This window comes from Choloepus didactylus, chromosome 12, assembly GCF_015220235.1.
Source record: "Choloepus didactylus isolate mChoDid1 chromosome 12, mChoDid1.pri, whole genome shotgun sequence".
In the NCBI taxonomy this organism is placed as follows: Eukaryota; Metazoa; Chordata; class Mammalia; order Pilosa; family Megalonychidae; genus Choloepus; species Choloepus didactylus.
This window is the reverse complement of record NC_051318.1, coordinates 99,821,568-99,840,688: the sequence shown is the minus strand read 5'-3', so window position 1 is coordinate 99,840,688 and position 19,121 is coordinate 99,821,568. Positions and strand designations below refer to the sequence as shown.

Below are 19,121 nucleotides of genomic sequence, written 5' to 3'. Positions count from 1 at the left end.
TTCAACCATACAATCTCTTCCCCAATCCTGTAAGCTCCTCCCAATTATCATCCTTTATTTTTGTTTTGAAGGAGAAATAAAGAGCCTTGAAATAATATAAATCTTTATATTATAATAAAATAAAATTATAATAATATAACTGTTCTTCACTTTAGTATACTTTTGAACTCAATGCAGATAGAATTTTGCCACTATCAATCCATTAAAAGTGCTCTGGCAAACACTACTAATGACCAAATTGCCAAATCCCATGATCCTTTTCAGTTCAATTAACCAGTTGTTATCTTCTGATACTCCTGATTTCTCTCCTTCTGAAAACTCTCCCTTTGGTTTCCCTGACATAAAGCTCTCTTGATATTCCTTCAGTCCTACACAGCCTCTTTTGCTGCCTCCTCTTCCTTTGCCCATTTACTGATGTTGGTTCTCATTTCCTCTCACTAAATTCAGTCTCTATAGCATACAATTTTCCCATAGCTTCAACGACTATGATATTTTGGTGATATTTTCCAGCCCAGGTCTTTCTCCTAAGCCTCAAACCTACATGTCTAGCTCCCTACTGAATGTGTCTAAATAGACAGACCACTGGCATCTAATCTTCCATGTTCATAATGTCCTCACTGAGCTTTTCCTCATCTTCTCCTTTCCCAGTCTGCCACCTGCATGCTCCATGCTCCACCCCAACTCCCAGAAAAGAAAGACCTGTTCTTCTTCCACCTGTTTCTGTCCACTGTACTCGAGAACCATGCCAGGCCCCAGGGATCATTCTAGACTTCATCTCTATCCCACCATCAGTTCCCCAGTGCAGAATCTCATTCTGTCCTACCATGACTAAAAAAAAAAAGAAAACATAGAAAAACACTCCCATTTATTAAATAATAACAATAATTAAAGAACATTTTACATTTCTCCTCTCCCATTTATATCATGAAATGACAACCATGTTACCTTATTAACTGACCATGAAAGCATACGAAAGCATATTATAGCTTGCACTAGTCCTAGAGGTCAGAAACCTTGTTTCTACCCATTACCTAACCATATTTAGCACAAAGCAGCTGTTGCTTCATTATCTGATCAACTTAACTGAATTTTTCAATAAAGAGAATGCGGCTTATTTAAAGTCACCCACAGTAATTATTAAGCTGCATGTTAAGCAATTCAGTAAATAAGAGGATTCATATTCATTTTATATAATGAAATGCAGTTTTTACACTTTGTTGGTTCACCAGAATTTCTTTAAAGACACAACACATGCAAAACTACATATATACACCAGGAAGTAGAATGCCTATAAATTGAGCTTCCTTCCATTCCTACCTTCTGTGATGGACAATACTTAACCTATTTATGCTTCTTCAGTTTTAATCTATTCCTCACCTGCAAAATGATAAAAGGAAATGCACCCTCACGGCCTCCCTTCAAATAAGATTAGTGTCCCAGGTAGAATAGAGAGGTCCTTCTGCTTCCCCATGTCTTGCCTATTTGTTCTCTGAAGCCTGAAAGATGAAACCTTTTTTTCCCACAAGATATTAAATGCAATTTTGCTGGAGAAGAACAACAAAGTACAATAGTCAGTAATGCTAAATGAATGAAATCCAATGACACTAATATACAAAAGACAAGCATAGAGACTTACTTTACCAATTGAGAAGGAGAAAGGGAAAGTGGTATATTTTTAAGGGGCCTTCAGAAGCAGTGCCTACCAGTCATTCCTGATTTTTTCCTTTAATTTTCTCTAATGTATACATATTTTATAATTGAGGGAAAATGTTCAAAAGTAAGTTCACAAGTCTAGAATGTACAAAGTATTTTTACATCAAATAGTTTAGAAGGAAATCTTGAACTTTATCATGATTAACAACTGTACATTCTAGCATTTTTTACTTCCAAAGGACTAAACTTTAGGAATTTCAATTATATATGAAAGGAAAGGAAAGCTGTGTATAAATGAAGATGGGGGGGGTTGGGCAGTCATTAGATTTAGTCACATGCTACAAGAATTTCTTAGTAGAAAAAAGTTTTATATCCTCTTCACTATAATAAACTGCCTCGCAGTTTATTAAAAGTTCTGCGGTTAAGTCACATCAACTTTTAATTATTTTGCCAATGGCATAAACATCTTTATGCTTATAAAGATACATCCTCCAATAAGGGGGAAAAAGTTCTTAGATCAAATATACATCATAATTCTCTACATGGAAAGTTGAAATTTATTTATTTAATCTTCTGTTTCACGTCAGGCCTACCTTAATTTTTCCTTTGGAATTTCTTTAAAATGTAAATATTGCCTCAAGTCCACTGGGTCAAAAGTTAACAGTATGGAGGTCAACAAGTAAATTAAATGTTAACAGCAAAAAATTAAAGGACTTAAATTAAAAACATAGGGCCTTAATCCTATGTTGAAGACAAGGAAAGCAAAAGTGTTCCCACAAGAGCTGTAAACTGTTCACCTATTTAAAATAAATTACTTCTTTCAGAGCTGCCTTCACAGGTTAATTTGTTTTAATCACATAAGAATTTCTTAACCAAAAGGGAATGTGCTGTATTTTATCCCCTTTAGTTCCCCATGGATTAGTTCCATAAGAAGTATTTTTTATGTATTAATAATAGAAATGTATCATGAGGCTCAGCTGTCTCATCACACATCCTCAGTCATATCTTCTAGACACCAGAAGGTCTCAGTTTTACTTATGTTCACTAAAAATAAATCATAAAGAAATGTTAATAGATTCCTGGTTCCCTATTCTCTGAGGAAGCCATGAGTTATAATTTTTTAAAGTTTATACTCACTAAAGTTTCTGTTATTAAAACATTTTTCTCTTGATAAACTGTCAAGAATACATTCATTTTTTTATTATTATTTATCAGCCCTTTTTATTATCTAAAATTGCTTCCCCAACACAAGGATTTTAATAGCTAGGGCAAAAAGTTCATAACCAACACTTGGTATTCTTCAGACTATATACAGAGTATAATTTACCATTCTAGGTGTTGTTTTTTTGGGAGATGCCTTTTTAAACAGGAGAATGACCAGAAGAAGGAAGCTAAGACAGTAAAGAGCTTAAAACCTTAAAACCATTAAAGAAACCAAGGATGTTTGGGTTGGGGGATGTGGGGAGTGATAATTGAAACAAATGTTTCCCTTTCCAGGTATCCTTATTGCTGGAGGAGGGAGATATTCATACTTTACAATAAATCTTAACCATTACTAATTGTAAATGAATTAATTCAGAACCATAACTTGTGGCCAAGAATACGGAAGCAAAACAGCTCCTCATACAGGACAAAAAATGTGAACCTCCACAGTCTTAATAGAATCAGAGTATTGAAAATACTTACAACAAATCTGCTCGCCCCACTTCTAGAAACTGGGGCTCTAAACCATGCAAAGTTCATTTTAGAAACTGAAGTATATTTCCTGATATAAGTATAAATCTGCCCCTGTGTAACTAATATTGACATACTTGAAAAATCACATAAGGCAAAAAGAAACTATTTTGAGGGTCATAACATCTATGTATAATTGAGTGTTTATATTGATCTTTCAATAAAAGAATATACCCAACTACAAAATAAATCTTTGTTTTTAAACAGTGTATTCTCTTAAACTAATGCCTAATTAACTGAAGCATAAATTATATACCATTTACTATATGGTAAAGTTATGCACCATGTAGCAACCTCTGAGGAGGTTTACTGTGTAATTAGCTCACGGGAAAGAAATTCAAACTTAATTGACAATGTCAGCATCTAAAATAAAATGCAAGCTTGCATTTTAAAAAAGGAAAATGAATGGGTGAATCTGTGGGAAAAACTCATCACATTTCTACCAACAAATTTCCCTAAATGTTGTATAGGTATATGACTTCAGGAGTAGACTAGATGCTATACCTAATTGAACTGCTGTTGGCCATCTTAAGATCTAACACTTCTCAGCCCTAAAAAGTACTATAAGTACTTTTTATAAGAACGTGTTAAACAAAAAAGTACAGAAAAAGGCCTACGTTTGGTATTTTAAAAATAAAATGCTTTACCATGATTAGAACTTTAATTTGAAATTTTCAAGTAAATATTAAGGTTGAAAACTGAAAACTCATAGTAGAAAATAAATAGCTATATATATATGACACAGATCAGTGACACTGTAAAATCAGCCATTATTAACATACATCCTTTTTGCCTCATTTATAGTTCTAGCTCACAAGTTATAATATTTGTAGGGGTACAAAACAACTTAAGGACAGCCAAACAAACAATGCAATGTTTTAAATGTATAATGAACAAATGCAAAATGGTCAAACAGAATACCATGATTAATACTCCTAATGAGTACTTAATAAAGAACCATCTATTTCAACCAGAAAACAGCCTTCCCATTACATACAGAACAAATATTTACAATTTTATATTATTTATAATTTTAAGTCAGATTATAAGAATACATAGAACATAGTAATAGAGCAATGGTGATCATGTCTTGTCACTGAATACCTTTCAATATTTATTGGTACCAGTAACAGAGCAAGGATAGACAAGGTTATGAAACTTTCAAAACCAGGAAGTATGTCCCTCTGTATGAATCGTGTGTTTTCACCACCACAGCCAAACATCAGCACGTATACCAAATGGCTGTTTACATACTGTATGAATTTCCTACTGCTGTAATAACCACTTGCTTAGTGGCTAAAAAAACAACAGAAAGAAATTATCTTACAGTTCTGGAGGTCAGAGATCCAAAATGGGTGTCTCACTGGGCTACAATCAAGCAGAACTGTACTCCTTTCCTTTTTTTTTTTTTTTTTTGCATTTTCCAGCTTCTAGAGGCTCCCTACATCTTCAAAGCCAGCAAAGGCCAGCTAAGTCTTTCTCAAGTCTCTTCACTTGGCCACTGACTCTTCTCCCTCTTCCACATTTAAAGGTCCCTTGTGATCACACTGGGCCCACCCCAATAATCCAGGATGATCACTTTATAAGATCAGTTGATTAGCAACCTTAATTCCCCCTGTCACATAATATAACACAGTCACATATTCCAGGAATTAGGATGTGGACAACTTTGGTGGGGCCATTATCCTGCCTACCACATGTATGAACAGTTTCCCCGTTATTCCTTCAGGAACACAGTGGGCCATCAGTCATCTCTGAAATTACATGCAAACTATTCGCACATGTGCATTATTCTAGGGAAAGAGTCTACAACTTTCACTCTATTCTCAAAGTTCAAGAATCACTGGACACCAATCTTCCTCAGAAGCACAGTTGGGCAGTATCAACAATAGCAATTTTAGACTGGCTTCCTAACAAGTGTATTTTTAACTATGATCGCAACACCTTGATTTGGGTTGAGTGTTTTTCTTGTAGCATCTGTGAGTTTTTATAAGTAGCTGTAATCATCCTAATTCCACTTTATATCATGTACTTATATTGTTTCCATACTGCTGGGTGTCACTTTTTGATGACACTGACAGTTAACTCCAGTGTATTTCCCACAAATTACTTAATAATCTTCCTACTGTTAAAACATTTTCACCCTCTACCCCCATTTTTTCTACTATATACTTAATGTTGAAATGGGCATCTTCATGCACAGATCTTGTTTCTTAACTTGGATTTATTTCACTTAGACTAGACAGCTGAACATATTTGTGACCCTTTTTCTATATTGCTAAATTACTTTCCATAAAGGTGGTTTTAAATTATGTTGTCCTAACTGCCTTGTTTGCCAGGGCTGCTAAGACTAATACCACCTAATGGGTGGGCCTAAGCAACAGGAATTTATTGACTCTCGGTTTCAGAGGCTAGAAGTCCACCATCCAGAAAGCAGGGCTTGCTTTCTCCAACGCCTGTAGCATCTGGCAGTTCTCCATCATGGGGCCATCTCTCTCTCCTTGTATCTGCTCCTCTACTTTTCACTGACTTCTTGTCCCTGGTTTCTTTCTTCTTCCTGACTGCTTCCAAATTTCCTCCCTTTATTAGACCTCCATTCATACGGATTGAGAGCCACCCTGATTCACTCTGGCCACATCTTAATGATAATAACTCTTCAAAGTTCCATTTACAAATAGGTTCACATCAACAGGAACACAGATTAAGATGTGTGAACATTAAAAAAAAAAAAAAGATATGAACATGTCTTTTTTGGGGTACATGATTCAACAGCCAACATCAGTACCATAAATGTGAAATTTTGTATGTATTTGAGGATACTTATGCATTGAAAAAAGTATTCAGGTATCACTCAAATTTTTATTAAAGTTATGAATTAAAAAAACTTAGTTCTTCCTTAACTTTTAAATTCAATTTCCAAATCTATTACTTTGTGAATTCTAACAACAGTTCCTTTTAAAAGGGCTTTCTTAAATTCCCTTAAACACTTTAAACTACATTTTAGAACTTTAAAAATACAGTTTCCTTGAGTACTTAATGTTTAATATACAAAACCTCTCCAAGTACTTAAACTCTTTTAAATCTACTAAATTAAACTGATAAATACAGAGACTGTAAAGTTCTTTTAAATACCCGATACTCTTCAAAACCACAGTAAGATTCCTATACCTTTCAAGACTAATCTGATATATCTCTAGTAGGCCTAATTTTCTTAAACTTTACAAGAATTTAAAATACCAAAATATACACAGCTCATTCCTAAGCCATAGGTTTAGGAAGGATATACTATAGGCTTGATTGACTAAATCAATTCTATATTTAATTTTATATCTTCCAGGTGTTAAAACCCTATACCCACTGGGTAAAAAAACTAAATCATTTCAAGCAAGTTGGGGTTGCCATCTCAGGCACTGAAGTTGATTATCAGTCCGAGTTCCCCAAATGGGGTGATCTTATAGATGCATCTCCCAGATTCAAATTACAAATAACCTAATGCTTCCATTTACCTGCTAAGATAATAGCTAACTTTCATCACTGCTTAGGTGATTTTACATATCTTTGAATATCTTAAGGTCATCTAACTGGATTCTCCATATCTCTCAAGTTCTGTGACTACAGTCACAACACTAAAGTCATGCTAACAAATGGGATCTAATTTTTTATGGAACAAAAGAAGCAAAAGCTTTAACAATAGGTATGTAAAAACTGTGTGGTCCATCCGTCTGATAAACACAGCCCACTTCCTGTTCCTTAACAATACAGTTCTTCAATTGTGATTTAGTAAAAGTAAATAACAGTGAGACAGGATGGTGAAAACTTATATTTGTATATCTCTTCTTTGCATTCATTTTGAGCTTCTGCATCTTTTTTGGGATTTTTGTATTTGTTTTTCTTCTTTTGTTAACTGCATACTGAGCTGGTTTTTGTTTTGTTTTGTTTTTTCTTATAGACTTATCTCTATTCATTGAGAATATTAACCTTTTATCTGCTTTATATGTTGCAAATTTTTTTCAAAGCTTGTCATATGTCTTGTTATAGTGACTTTTTCCCTTTCTAACAGTTTTAAAATAATTGTACAGCCACCAAATAGTGTTTGCCAGGATTCAGTGCTAAGCCTTTTTATCATTCTACATACCCTCAAGTGATCTCATCCAACCTCATAGCTTAAACAACTACCCACAACCCGTCAACTACTACATCCATAGACAACATGCAAACTACACCTTTCCCCTAAATTCCAGACTTCTAAATCAAAAACCCATTCCCATTCCACATTGCCTTATCTCTAAGGTGGGGGGTGGGGCATCTACTCAACCCACAGGCATCTCAAAATAAACATGTCATATATCAAAATTAACCAAACCTGTCCTTTCTATTTTCCCTATCTCAGGAAGTGGCACCAACAGCCATTCAGTTGCCCACACCAAAAAAAAAAAAGCCTCCTTGTCTCTACTACCCATACACAAGGCTCTGCATCTCTTAGTCTTACCTTTCCGTTTTCTCCATCCTTACTTACTCTGCTCCAGTCATATGGGCCTTGAATTTACTAGTTTTTCCTTCTCAGGAAGTTAACATATGATCTTCCTTTGCCCAAAATGTTCTTTTCCTTTTGGTCTAGCTAATTCCTACTCATCCTTCAAACTTCAGGCTAACCATCAACTGTACTTATCACAGCTGTAATTTGTATGATTATTAATCTAATATTTGTTTCTTTCACCTAACTAGACCACAGGGGAGGAACTGTGGATATTTTGTCTATCCCCATATGCCCAGTGGCTAGCACAGAGTAGATGTCAAATAGCTACTTGGGAAAACTTATACATTAGTGCTGAATAAGTAAACCCATTGTCTTTTATACTTCACATATGCTCACCCCTATTGCTACTTTAGTTCAAGTACTGTTATTTATTGCCTAGAGATTATAATAGCTTCCAGAGGACTCCCTGACACCTCTTACATTTTCTAATCTGTTCTCCAGTACCCTTGTCAAATCGAATTCCTAAAATACAAAGTTGATCACATGACTCAACTGCATCAATGAATGAAACACTGATATGTAAGGCCCTTTTTTATTTGACTTCTATCCACCTGATCACGCTAACCTTTCCTGTTTCCTTCCAAAGCACCTAGGCTACAAATCCAAAACAAGCTACCTGAATATTCTTGAACATGCCAGGTTCTCTCTAACCGCCTGTTTTCTCACACTCCAGTGATGCTGCTTTCTATGGCCTATTTTTGTTCTCTCTTCTACACTGGGTGTCTTAGTCTTCTAGGGTTGCCATAAAGTGCCACAAACTGGGTAGTTTAAAACAACAGAAATGTATGCTCCCCCTGTTCTGGATGCTAGACAGTCGAAATCAAAGTGTCAGCCGGGCCTAAGAAAAGAATCCTTCCTTCTTCCAGCTTTTGTTAGCGCCAGGCATTCCTTTTCAGGAGGCAGATCTCTACCTCCATCTTTACATGGCATCTGTGTCCGTTTCCAAATTTCCTTCTTCTTTTAAGGACACTAGTCATACTGGATTAGGGCCCAGCCTATCCAGCATGACATGACCTCATCTCAGCTTGATTATATCTGTAAAGACCCTATTTCCAAATAATCAACTTATCTCTTTGGGGACACAATTCAACCCATAACCTGAGATAATTCACACCAATCCTTTAAGGCCCAATTAAGGCATGCTTCAAGACACAGCTCATCTGTTACCTGCTCCCCGAAGACTTTCCTGATCCAGTCTATTCCTAACCTGGATTAAACGTTCCTCCTCTAATTTATCACATGATAATTTTTTAACAATTTTCTCTTTCTTTCATTAGACTTTCAGTTCCTTGCTAACAGGGACTACATATTTTTCATCTCTGTATATCCAATTCTGATGTGGACTTCGGTAAATGTTTCATCAATTCTGTGTGTCAGTACATGTCAAAATTCATCAAAACCTACCTACCTTTTGAGAGCCAGTATTCCCACTTCTGGGAAATCTTCAAATAAACAAAATAAATAAGAAAAGATATTTGCATAAAATGTTCACTTCAGAAATATTTACAATAGCAAAAAAATGGAGACTTAAATGGCCACCAACAAAAGAATGCTACAATCTGCTATATGACTTGTAGCTCAGGAACTCAGTTGCTCATGACATAAGTAAAAAAAGCCAAAAAATACATCACACTACAACCCTTTAAATTATGTACATGTACAGCCACTGACTAAAAGGGAACACGAAAATTGTATGAGTTGTTTGGGTGACGGATTGCAATTTCATTTTCCTTTATTCAGAACTTTATAAATGTTGCTATGATAACTTCACGATTATAATTACAAATAAAATAATTAAAAATGAAGTTTATATCATTACATATATAAATATATTTGTATGTATGCATAGATACATGCATATATTTTCTAGCTCTATCCCATGAAAGATCCAAAAGGCAAAGACACCTCAGTAGCAGTGAGTACACCTAACCTTGGTCTCTTAATACCATTCATTCTCCACTAACAGGGCTCTTTGGTGAAATGGCTAATTCCAGTGCTGGAGCAAGTTAGGTACTTGACAAACCTGGAACATCTTGTTATACCAGAAAGTAAGGAAGTGCTCCCAAAAATTAATGTGGGCATGTCACAAGGACACAGGAGCCAGATTGAAGGTGTTCCCACTACCTAAATCACCATAATAATTAAATGCACACTTAAGTGTTTAGGGATGAAAAGCCACATTATATGTAAGTTACCCACAAATGGTTCATTAAAAAATTGTCTATAAATATGGATGTATAGAGAGAGGGAAAGTGTGCACAATGACAAGCAAATACAGAAATGAAGTCAGAGTTCAGATGGATAATAAATGTAGAGGGAATGCTAGATTTGTTAAATCATTTTGCAAAACAAAGAATAAGGTATGATCTATTAAAAGGGGGACAAGGGAAGGAGCTGTATTCTTCAAAAATGTCAAGGTCATAAAAAACAAAGAAAGGCTGTGGAAAGGTTCCCAAATAAAGGAGGCTAAAGAGACATGACAACTAAATGTAATACCTGACCCTAAACTGGATCCTGTACTGGAGGGGGAAACTATTAGATCAGCCTATAAAATTAGCCTAAGAGTGGTACATTAGTGTTTCAAGGTATGTTTATGAAGTTGATTGAAATACACTCTCCATTACTTAGAAGTGAAAGGTTAGGATGTATAAATTAACCTCAAATGGTTCAGAAAAAAAAGTTGTATATAAATTTACATACAGAGAGACAGCTAAATACCTGCACATGAGAGCAAGTACATGCTGTGTTCTCTGAACCCTTTTTATTTTTGCAGCTTTATGTAAATCTGAAATTATTTCCAAATAAAATTTTTTGTCTTTTTTAAATGAAGTCCACCTCTGACAAACAATGCAAACAGAAAAATAAAAGGAAGTTAAGAACCCATCTAAACAAATTGTTTTTAAAACATTCACTGGTGTGATTAAGTTTTCAAGGAACTCCTCATAAATTTTTTCTTCAAGAGTCTTCATTCTTTCTTGAAAGACGAACAGACCTATAGCTTCCACAGTTTAATCTAAATAAGTCATTACGCTAAAAGCCAACACTCCATCAGCTGTAGTTTAATCATTATAAACAGCAGGGGGGAAATTAGAAGACCTCTATTCTCTACATTATCCATATTTACCAAGCATTTGCTGGTGAGTGTGCTCCAGTTTCCAAGTAAAAACCAAGGTTTTAAATTGTGATTTCAGTTCTACTTTCATGACAAGTAAAGTGGAGTATGCAGAGACAAACTCGGTGGGTGGAAGGAGAGGGAGACAGATGATTAACTCTTACAGTACTGAAGATGAAGTTAAAAATACTGCCATAATTGAGCACCTAAATGAGTACTCTCTTCCCATGGAGAATTAAAGAGTATTAAAGATCTGGCACGTATTCTTACTCATTTTTCACCCATGAATTTGCTGATATGTAGAAAAGCCCTTTTTTACTTTTTTTTTCTTTGAAGCCTGATTCAGGAGTTTGCACCCCCTTGTGGGCAAACATGAAATTCGTAGTTTTCAAAAGACCATCTTTTCCAATTGGGTTTTCTGTTAAAGCACAGGAACCATGTTATTTGGTTTTGTTTTCTCCCATTTTAGCAAATCAAGACGTTTTCATTAAGGATCTCTGGTTTGTTAAATAATATTTTTAAGCAAAACAGGACTTAAATCTTCTATTAGTGACTTCCACTATGTGCAAAATGGAGATAATAACTGCACCCACCTCATGAAGTATTATGAGGATTCAACGGGAAATGCATATATATGCTTAGCTCTGTGTCTGACACACACTAGGTACTCAATAAATGCCATCTGCCAACATCGTAATCATCATCATGTTAGTATTCCCTTGACAGACTATTATATCTAAAAGAGGGCTAGATCAAAATTGTTATAGTGAGGATACTGGGTTGTGTTATTTACTGGTTCATTCCATTCTTACACAATCTTGCAAATAAGCTCCCCAAATATACAACTTATTCAGACTTTCCCTAACCTATTAACCCCACAGGTACATTATATTTCTAAAGTACAAAGAATATATGGTTATCTCTGCATGTTAGAAATTTGGATGGTTTTTACTTTATATATTTTAGACTAGCTAGATTTTTTCCCATTTCTTTCTTTCACTTTAATAATCAGAAAAAGCAGTACAACTAGTCTATATCCATATAGTATTACTCTTACAAAATGGTAAAATAAATTAACATCCTTATTATTCACCTGACAGAAATCATTACTCACGTTTTGCAAAAATCACTTGTAAGGCTGATTTATCATTTTAAGGGACTCTTGAACAAGAATGCTAACCCCTAATGGCACTGACTGTAGTCTGATTTTTAAAACAACTATTAAAGGAACCATTTTAAAAGACTGATGTTAATGACTGATTCAAAACAATAGCTAACATTACTAATATGCTAGCCACTGTTCAAACACCTTTAATGTATTTGCTTAAAGTACTAATATTACTCATTTTACAAAAGGTCAAACTGAGGTTAACACACCTAAGATCACACAGCTGGTAAAGGGCAGAGCTGGGATACAAACCCCAGGGAGTTTTGTTCCTGTCCACCTGCTTAACCAGTGCATAAGGCTGCCAAAAAGCATACTAGCTCTGTGATATCACTTCTTGATGTTCTCAAATTTGTTAAAATCCATTCTTTTCCGAATGTATCTCATTAATGCAAACCATGATAGCCTTTCCATTTCCTTACTTCTTAGTACATAAGGCACTAATGCCCATTGTCTCATCATATCCATTGTCTTTGTATGTGCTAGGTCTTTAAATACTCAAACGGTTTTGCAGCAGTGTAACTACAAGTTGTTTTTCCACAAAAACTGGGAAAAAAAATGTAGTAATACCCCAGATTTTAAAACTGTTGGATTCTTTGGAAAATTCACTGTAACTCGGGATAAGGAAAAAAAACTTACCAGACAAAAATAACGTTAAAATCTAGTCATTTAGAAGCAAAGCAATTTTAAGTTTTTGCATCATGATTAGCCTGGTGGCAGGTAGGGTCACGCTCCTAATATCTGATCATCAGTTATTGTCCTATCATAGTGGCCGCTGTTTAAAAGTGGACTGGATTTGCGAGCTCCCATCTAGTAGTTAGTTCTAAGACTTTGTGGCAAGTTTCTTCCTCTGAGCCTGACCTGTCCTCGCCTATAACAAGAGGAAAATACTTACTTCCTAGGGCCGTTGTGAGCAATAAACACGATAAATCCCTAAAGCGTTTCCCTCAGTTCCCAACACGGAGCCCATAGTCGGCGCGAAGTAGCCACGAAATGACTGATCGATGCGTCGCACGACGGAAACCCACCTGTGCTACATTCAGTCCACTTGCTACGCCTCTCTTAAGAAATCACCCTAAGTGGCACCCAAAGTCTGCCCCCTGACAGCTCCAACCCCGAGCACAATGTCTAAGGCCATGCCACTGTGCGAAACTGGGATTCGAAGATTGCGCCTTCGCAACGAGCAGCACAGGGCCGGGAGGAAGGGCTCACACCAACTTCACCCGTGGCTAACTCGAGGCTGCAATAGTGGTTATCGCGCGCGCACACGCACACACACACACACACATACACACACACACACACACACACACACGCGCGCGCGCACCCACGCCTCCAGTGTGCGCTCTGGCCGGGTCTCCGGAAACTGACAGAGCCAGGCTCACCCACGTGCGGGTGACCCGCGCTGTCTGCGCCCAGGTTTCCTGGTCTGTAAACCGCGAGTGCACAGTACCTACCTCGGGAACTTCTGCCGAGGCTTAACTGCGATCGCTCTGGTAAAGCGCTGGCGTTCCGCAGGAGCGCAACACACCAGCGGGGGCCTGGTGACTTAACGTGGACTCAGAACACGCTCCGTTGTCTGGAGTGTAGATGCTGCCTGTAAGACGTTTCTCTTTTCGCCTAAGCTGGACCTTGTTTGTTTACCTCGCACTGCAGAAAAAAATGCCTATGCATTGATAAGTGTCTGCAGACCCCCGGGTCCACAACCCGCGCGCCCGCTCCACCTCCGCCGCGGAGCAGATACGTTGTACGCACGCGCAGGGAAAGGAGGCAAGTAGGGTGGTGACTAGAGGAGCGGAGGGAGCGCGGCGAAGGAAGAGACTGTGCGCATGTGCAAGACGAAGAGGTTGGGGTGGGATAGGAGTGTGCGCATGAGCAAAAGGGTCGGAAAAGCCGGAGAAAGGGGTTTGAGGCGGTATTGACAGCTGTGGAGGCAGCCCGCGTTCCCGGCATGCCCCGGGGCGGCGGGGTTGGCTCTAACGAATTTGAATGAGGAGCCTCAGCGCTTTCGGCGCCATTTTCGAGTGATGCCTGATCTCATCAATCTAGCGGGAGAGCCGGGATAACCTGTCCGAGACTCTAGCGCCGCTAGGACTTCGCCGAAAAATCACTAAAAAATCGCCAAAAATTACTCCCACCACTGGACAGCCGGTGGAGCTTCGCTAGGGCTGGCGCAGACGGTAAGAGCCTGAAGAAGTGGCAGAGCGGGGCTCGGGAGGCGGCAGTGGTGGGACCGGCAGGCGGTGGGGGGTGCAGGGAGCGGGCACTGGGTCCGCCCTCACTTCAGTCGCAAAAAATGCCAGGAAACTGGGCCGGGGTGTGTGCGGGCCGGCGGCGGCGGGCGGAATGTGGCGGGAGCGCGGGCACGGCGCGTGGGGGAGGGGAGCCGTAGTTTGAGCGGGCCGGGGGCGGGCGACGGGGCGGTGGTCCTCGCATCTGTCAGCCCGACCCCCGCCCTGCCGCGCTCCTTGACAGGACGGCTGAGCGCTCCTCGGCCGCCCGAGTGATCTTCCTCCACCGTTTTCCCCGGGTCGCCGATGGCCGTCTTCTCCTGATCAAAAACTTGGGGCCGACGGAAAATTGAGGCGCGGGAGGAATGGGTGCCGGCGGCCAGAGGCGGCCGGCCGTGCCCTGCCCGGGACCCATCCACAGCTGGGATCGTCTTCTGACGCCTCGGGCGCCGTGGTCCCGGAGCAGGTCTTTTTCCGGCGGGGGTCCTCTGGCTTTTCGGATTCGGAGGCAACGGGGCGCGGGCGGGCGGTGTCACTTGCCTTCGCAAGGTTGCCCTTTGCTGGCGGGGAGGGGCGTGCGACCGGGGGAGATGGAAGCTGGGGCTCGCGCTGCCTGTTTCCTTCCCCGCGTCTGCACCCTGGGAGACTTTCCCTCCTCCAGTCTTGGAGACCTGTCGCAAGGAAGGGAAAAAAAAAAAAAAAAAAAGGCAAATCCGTGAGAGTGTATTGAAGGGTGTTTTTTTTTTTTTTTTTTCCCCTCCCGCGAAGTCTTGACCCGGACAACTTAACGGTCATTTTGCAGTCCGCACCTGAAATTTCTTGGGCACTCTCTCGACTCTGAAGGGAAGGAGGGAGGTGCTATTTGTCCTTTTAGTGATTTTTTGCTCTTTTATTTTTAGTTCGGGATTTTTGATCAATGCTTTCTCGACAACTCTTGACCGATTTTGAGTCAGGGACGGCTGGAACTTTTAAGCACTACTTGCTAGATAATGACCTTTGTAAAAATTCCTTCCTTAAGTTGTTAGATCTCGAATCGTTTGCCGCGGTGAAGACACCACTCGATTAACCCTTTGCTGGCGTGATGTTTGCTGCGTGGGGCGCGCGGCCCCGGCTTGCAAATACTCCGGAGATGGTTTTTTTTGCAGCAGCTCTTCAGTTGTTCGCAAAGAGGAATGACGCTGCCTGGGAACCTCAGTCACTCACTCTTTAGGATTGCTTGCCTAAAGAGCTTTTCCCTGGAATTGATAGAGCGATTGATTGATTTCTTTCTAAAAAAGACTGGGGGACCCGCCCTCGCTCAGAATCTTTCCCGAGAATAGGAGAGTGCAATGAGATGTTTTTCAAATTGTGTCTAACGGAGCTCCCAAAACACTGAGCTTGTTACCCCTGATTGGCTGGAAGGAAGCGGGACTGGGGGGTTTGAATGTTGAACGCTAGATTATAATTCTCGGCTTTTCGAAAAATTACGCTTTTAGCCTGAGACCTACGGAAATAATTATGAAACGAAAGATGGGGATTTTTTTTTAAATTGTTGTTTAGTAGTTTTTTTTTTCCTCCCATAAAGGACTTTCGGGTTGTTCTGAAATGTATATTAAAAATAAAACTAAAGAGACTATTTTCGCAAAATTGTATTTCTGCTGGCTGAAATTACAAGACGGTTACATATTTGCTCTTGTTATTTATTAGTTAAAAACCTAATATAAAATTTAGGGTTTTTTTCCTTTGACAGAAATTTTTCATCTTAAACTATACATATTTGTCGGATGCGAATTGCGGAAGAATTGTTTCTTCTATTTTGATGAAAATACCAAATGGAAGCTTTAATTTTCTTATATTTAACGGAATAAGCTTTTCCACATTTTCAAAAAAATTGAATGCATTTTTTTAAACTTTTCACATCTAATTTAAAATGTATAGGTTTTGGTAGTTCAGCCATTGCAATGGACTTTAAACTTTAATTTACAAGAAATTTATATTTCTTTAGACAATCAGCAGGTAAGTAGGCACAGGTGTGTGTGTATATTTCATTCCTTTAATGAATTCATTATGAAGAAATATATTGTACATAGCAGTGTTTATGTTTTGTGTGTACATTGTGGGTGTGTTGTGTTTTATTTGGTTGGTTTTCAGTTGATTTTTGTTTAATGGTTGAGGCTGCCGTCATTATATTTTTATTTATTACCGAGCTTGTCATTCCATGTAATTGCATTTTGATAAAAGGCGGGTGTGGTTTAAAAAAAAAAAAAAAGCTGTTAACTCACTGATAAACAAGATGGCTGTAGAAGCTTTGAAAAAGAATTTGTTTTAATAGAAATTTATATCCTTTTATGAATAGTTCTTGAAATTTTGAAACTTAATTTGTATTTTCACAAAGGACATGTATTGTTAGAGTATTTTCAAATGAAAAGATCTTACGATTTTTATAAATCTATGTAGGACTGTAAATAGAATTTATATTAAAATTGGGATAGCTGAGTTTATAAATCATACTTGTTTTGTATTGCTTTCCCAATAAGAAATGCAGTCACAGAACCCAATGGTCATGACCTTTTTTTCAAAACTTTATTTTGGGTCATTTCATGAAAATTTCATAATTATCCTCTCTGTAAATTTTGATTTAATGAAATTGTAGGAGATCCCATTTCTATTTTAAATATAATTATATCTAAGGTAATAGACTGGTAGGTTTTGCTTTTTTCTGTTGGTTGGTTTTTGTGTGTTTTAATTTTCTTTCAAATTATTATAAGTGACTTGTAGATTTGGGGGAGGGGGGGTTGGCATGTTTTAAATCCCACAATGCAGGTTAAATTTAATAATAAATTTTTAGCACTTTGCTTTATGGGGTTTTTTGTTTGCTTTAGGGTTGATAGGTGAAGGATTGTTTTGTGTGATAAGCCATCTTTAAAAGAAGTGCAGGATTCCTTTATTTAAAATAGTTCACTTCAAGCTTGAGAACACACTAGCGCCTAAATAAAATCCACAGCATTCAAAACAATTTCCTTTTTATGTGATACTAGGTAAGAGGAAGATCTTGTTTTAGATCTGTAGGCATGTCAGTATGAGTTCCAACAGATGTTTATTTTTAAGTGTTTATATGCACTTATTCTTATGTCTTAATAGAAATTGATAGTTCTAATTTATTTTGTATTCTATTTTAAGGATTAAAAAAGTCATGTTACCACAGAAAAACAGTTTTGGAGATGATATTGCTACAGTATCTCAACTCTTTAAAGCTGTGTTTACTTTATTGTAGGGGAGAGAGCCTGAGAAGGGTAAGGTATTAGTTTTCTGATAGCATTGATTTTGTTTGCCCTTCATAGTGTTTTTGAAAATCCAAATAAAAAGGCAATTTTAGTTAGGTTTTTTAAAATGGTATTAACATCTTTTAGTTTTACATTTACATAATTTAACCTCAGGTGTTTGTATGTAACACTACATTTTTTTCTATTCAGATTAATACCGATTTTAATGTTCATCAAGAACTAGAGTTAAAATTGAAATTTTCAAAATATCTCTCATATTCTAGAGCCCTTGTTTCGTCATACTTTGTGTACTACATTTTTATTTGATTTTTGTTTTGTGGAGACATGTATTTTGACTTTTTTTAATGTAACTTCAGAATGTCACAAGAAATTTTAACACAGAAATGTTGGTCAGTCGATTTGATTTACAAAAAAAGAGAAAAAGCTCAGAGAATGTATTAAATATTTCTTCTGCATGATACCTAAACTTTCTCCAATTAAAAAATCAATTAGATTATAAATTTATACACTGTTTTTAAAAATTTTTTCTCTAATTTTAAAGAATACTGGCCTAAAATTAGCTCTGGTCTTTTTTTTTTTTTTTTTTTTTTTTAAATGTAATGGAGTTGAATCATCCCCACATTGATTTTTTTTTTTTTTAACCTTTTTTTTAGAAGAAACATTATTGGTCTGATTATAACTAGAAAACACATCTTAGAAAGCATTGTCATTAGAATATTCATATACAAGTAGTTTGTTTTTTTTTTTTTTTAATTTTAACTCAAACTTTGACTTGCTGAAATTCTGTAGCCTCAAATCTCTTAAGACCAAAGGAAATCACTAGTAAATAACCCCTTCATTTCAAGTAAGTGTTGAAAGTGAGATTGTCATATTTGCATTTAATTTTTAGAAGTAACAGTATTAGAACTTTAAAGTTGTGATTGTCTTAAGAGTTACACATCAGTTTTAGAATATGTTATTAGTAAGTGTTTGCATATTTGCTGATTAATTGCATGTACAAATGACTGTAGAGCCTTTATATCAGTATTGCTTTCTGGAGGGAAATGATTTTTTTTTTCCTTTGCCTGTCTTAGAGATGCACCAAAGGATCTTCATTTTAGAAAGACAGGCTTCAAAGAATTGGAATTGAAACTAAATATATTTATATATTTTAATTTTATTACTTTTCCTTATCGAATGATGAGGCGTTTAATTTATTTTTGCTTAACCCTGTCTTATTTCAGTAAAGAATGTTTACACTGGAAAGACTTGTAGTGGTTTTTAGGTGTGAATAATAAGCTGTATTTTGTAATAGAGTTGAGATTTAATATTCGAAGGTTTTTTGTTTTCTTTTTACATCATTTTTATCATACACATTTGGTTTTAAGATTTGTCTTATTTATATTCAAACCTCTTTCGTCCCTTATTATCTAGTATTTCTTGTTTC

At 37.2% G+C, this 19,121-nt stretch overlaps 2 long non-coding RNA genes across 6 annotated transcripts in view; one reads left to right on the top strand and one right to left on the bottom strand.

The window, feature by feature from the left end:
• The window catches only part of LOC119507016, a 45,618-nt gene extending 30,531 nt beyond the window's left edge, over window positions 1–15,087 (bottom strand). The window contains exon 1 of one of the 2 annotated variants that reach the window (XR_005211103.1): window positions 13,659–15,087. This is a non-coding gene — a long non-coding RNA (uncharacterized LOC119507016). The remainder of the gene's footprint in view (window positions 1–13,658) is intronic. The other variant, XR_005211102.1, reaches the window with a different exon arrangement.
• LOC119507014 overlaps window positions 14,059–19,121 on the top strand; it is a 43,786-nt gene continuing 38,723 nt past the window's right edge. For 3 of the 4 annotated variants that reach the window (XR_005211098.1, XR_005211097.1, XR_005211095.1), the window contains exon 1: window positions 14,059–14,381. This is a non-coding gene — a long non-coding RNA (uncharacterized LOC119507014). Of the gene's footprint in view, window positions 14,382–17,227; window positions 17,705–19,121 lie in introns of those variants that run through there. The other variant, XR_005211096.1, reaches the window with a different exon arrangement.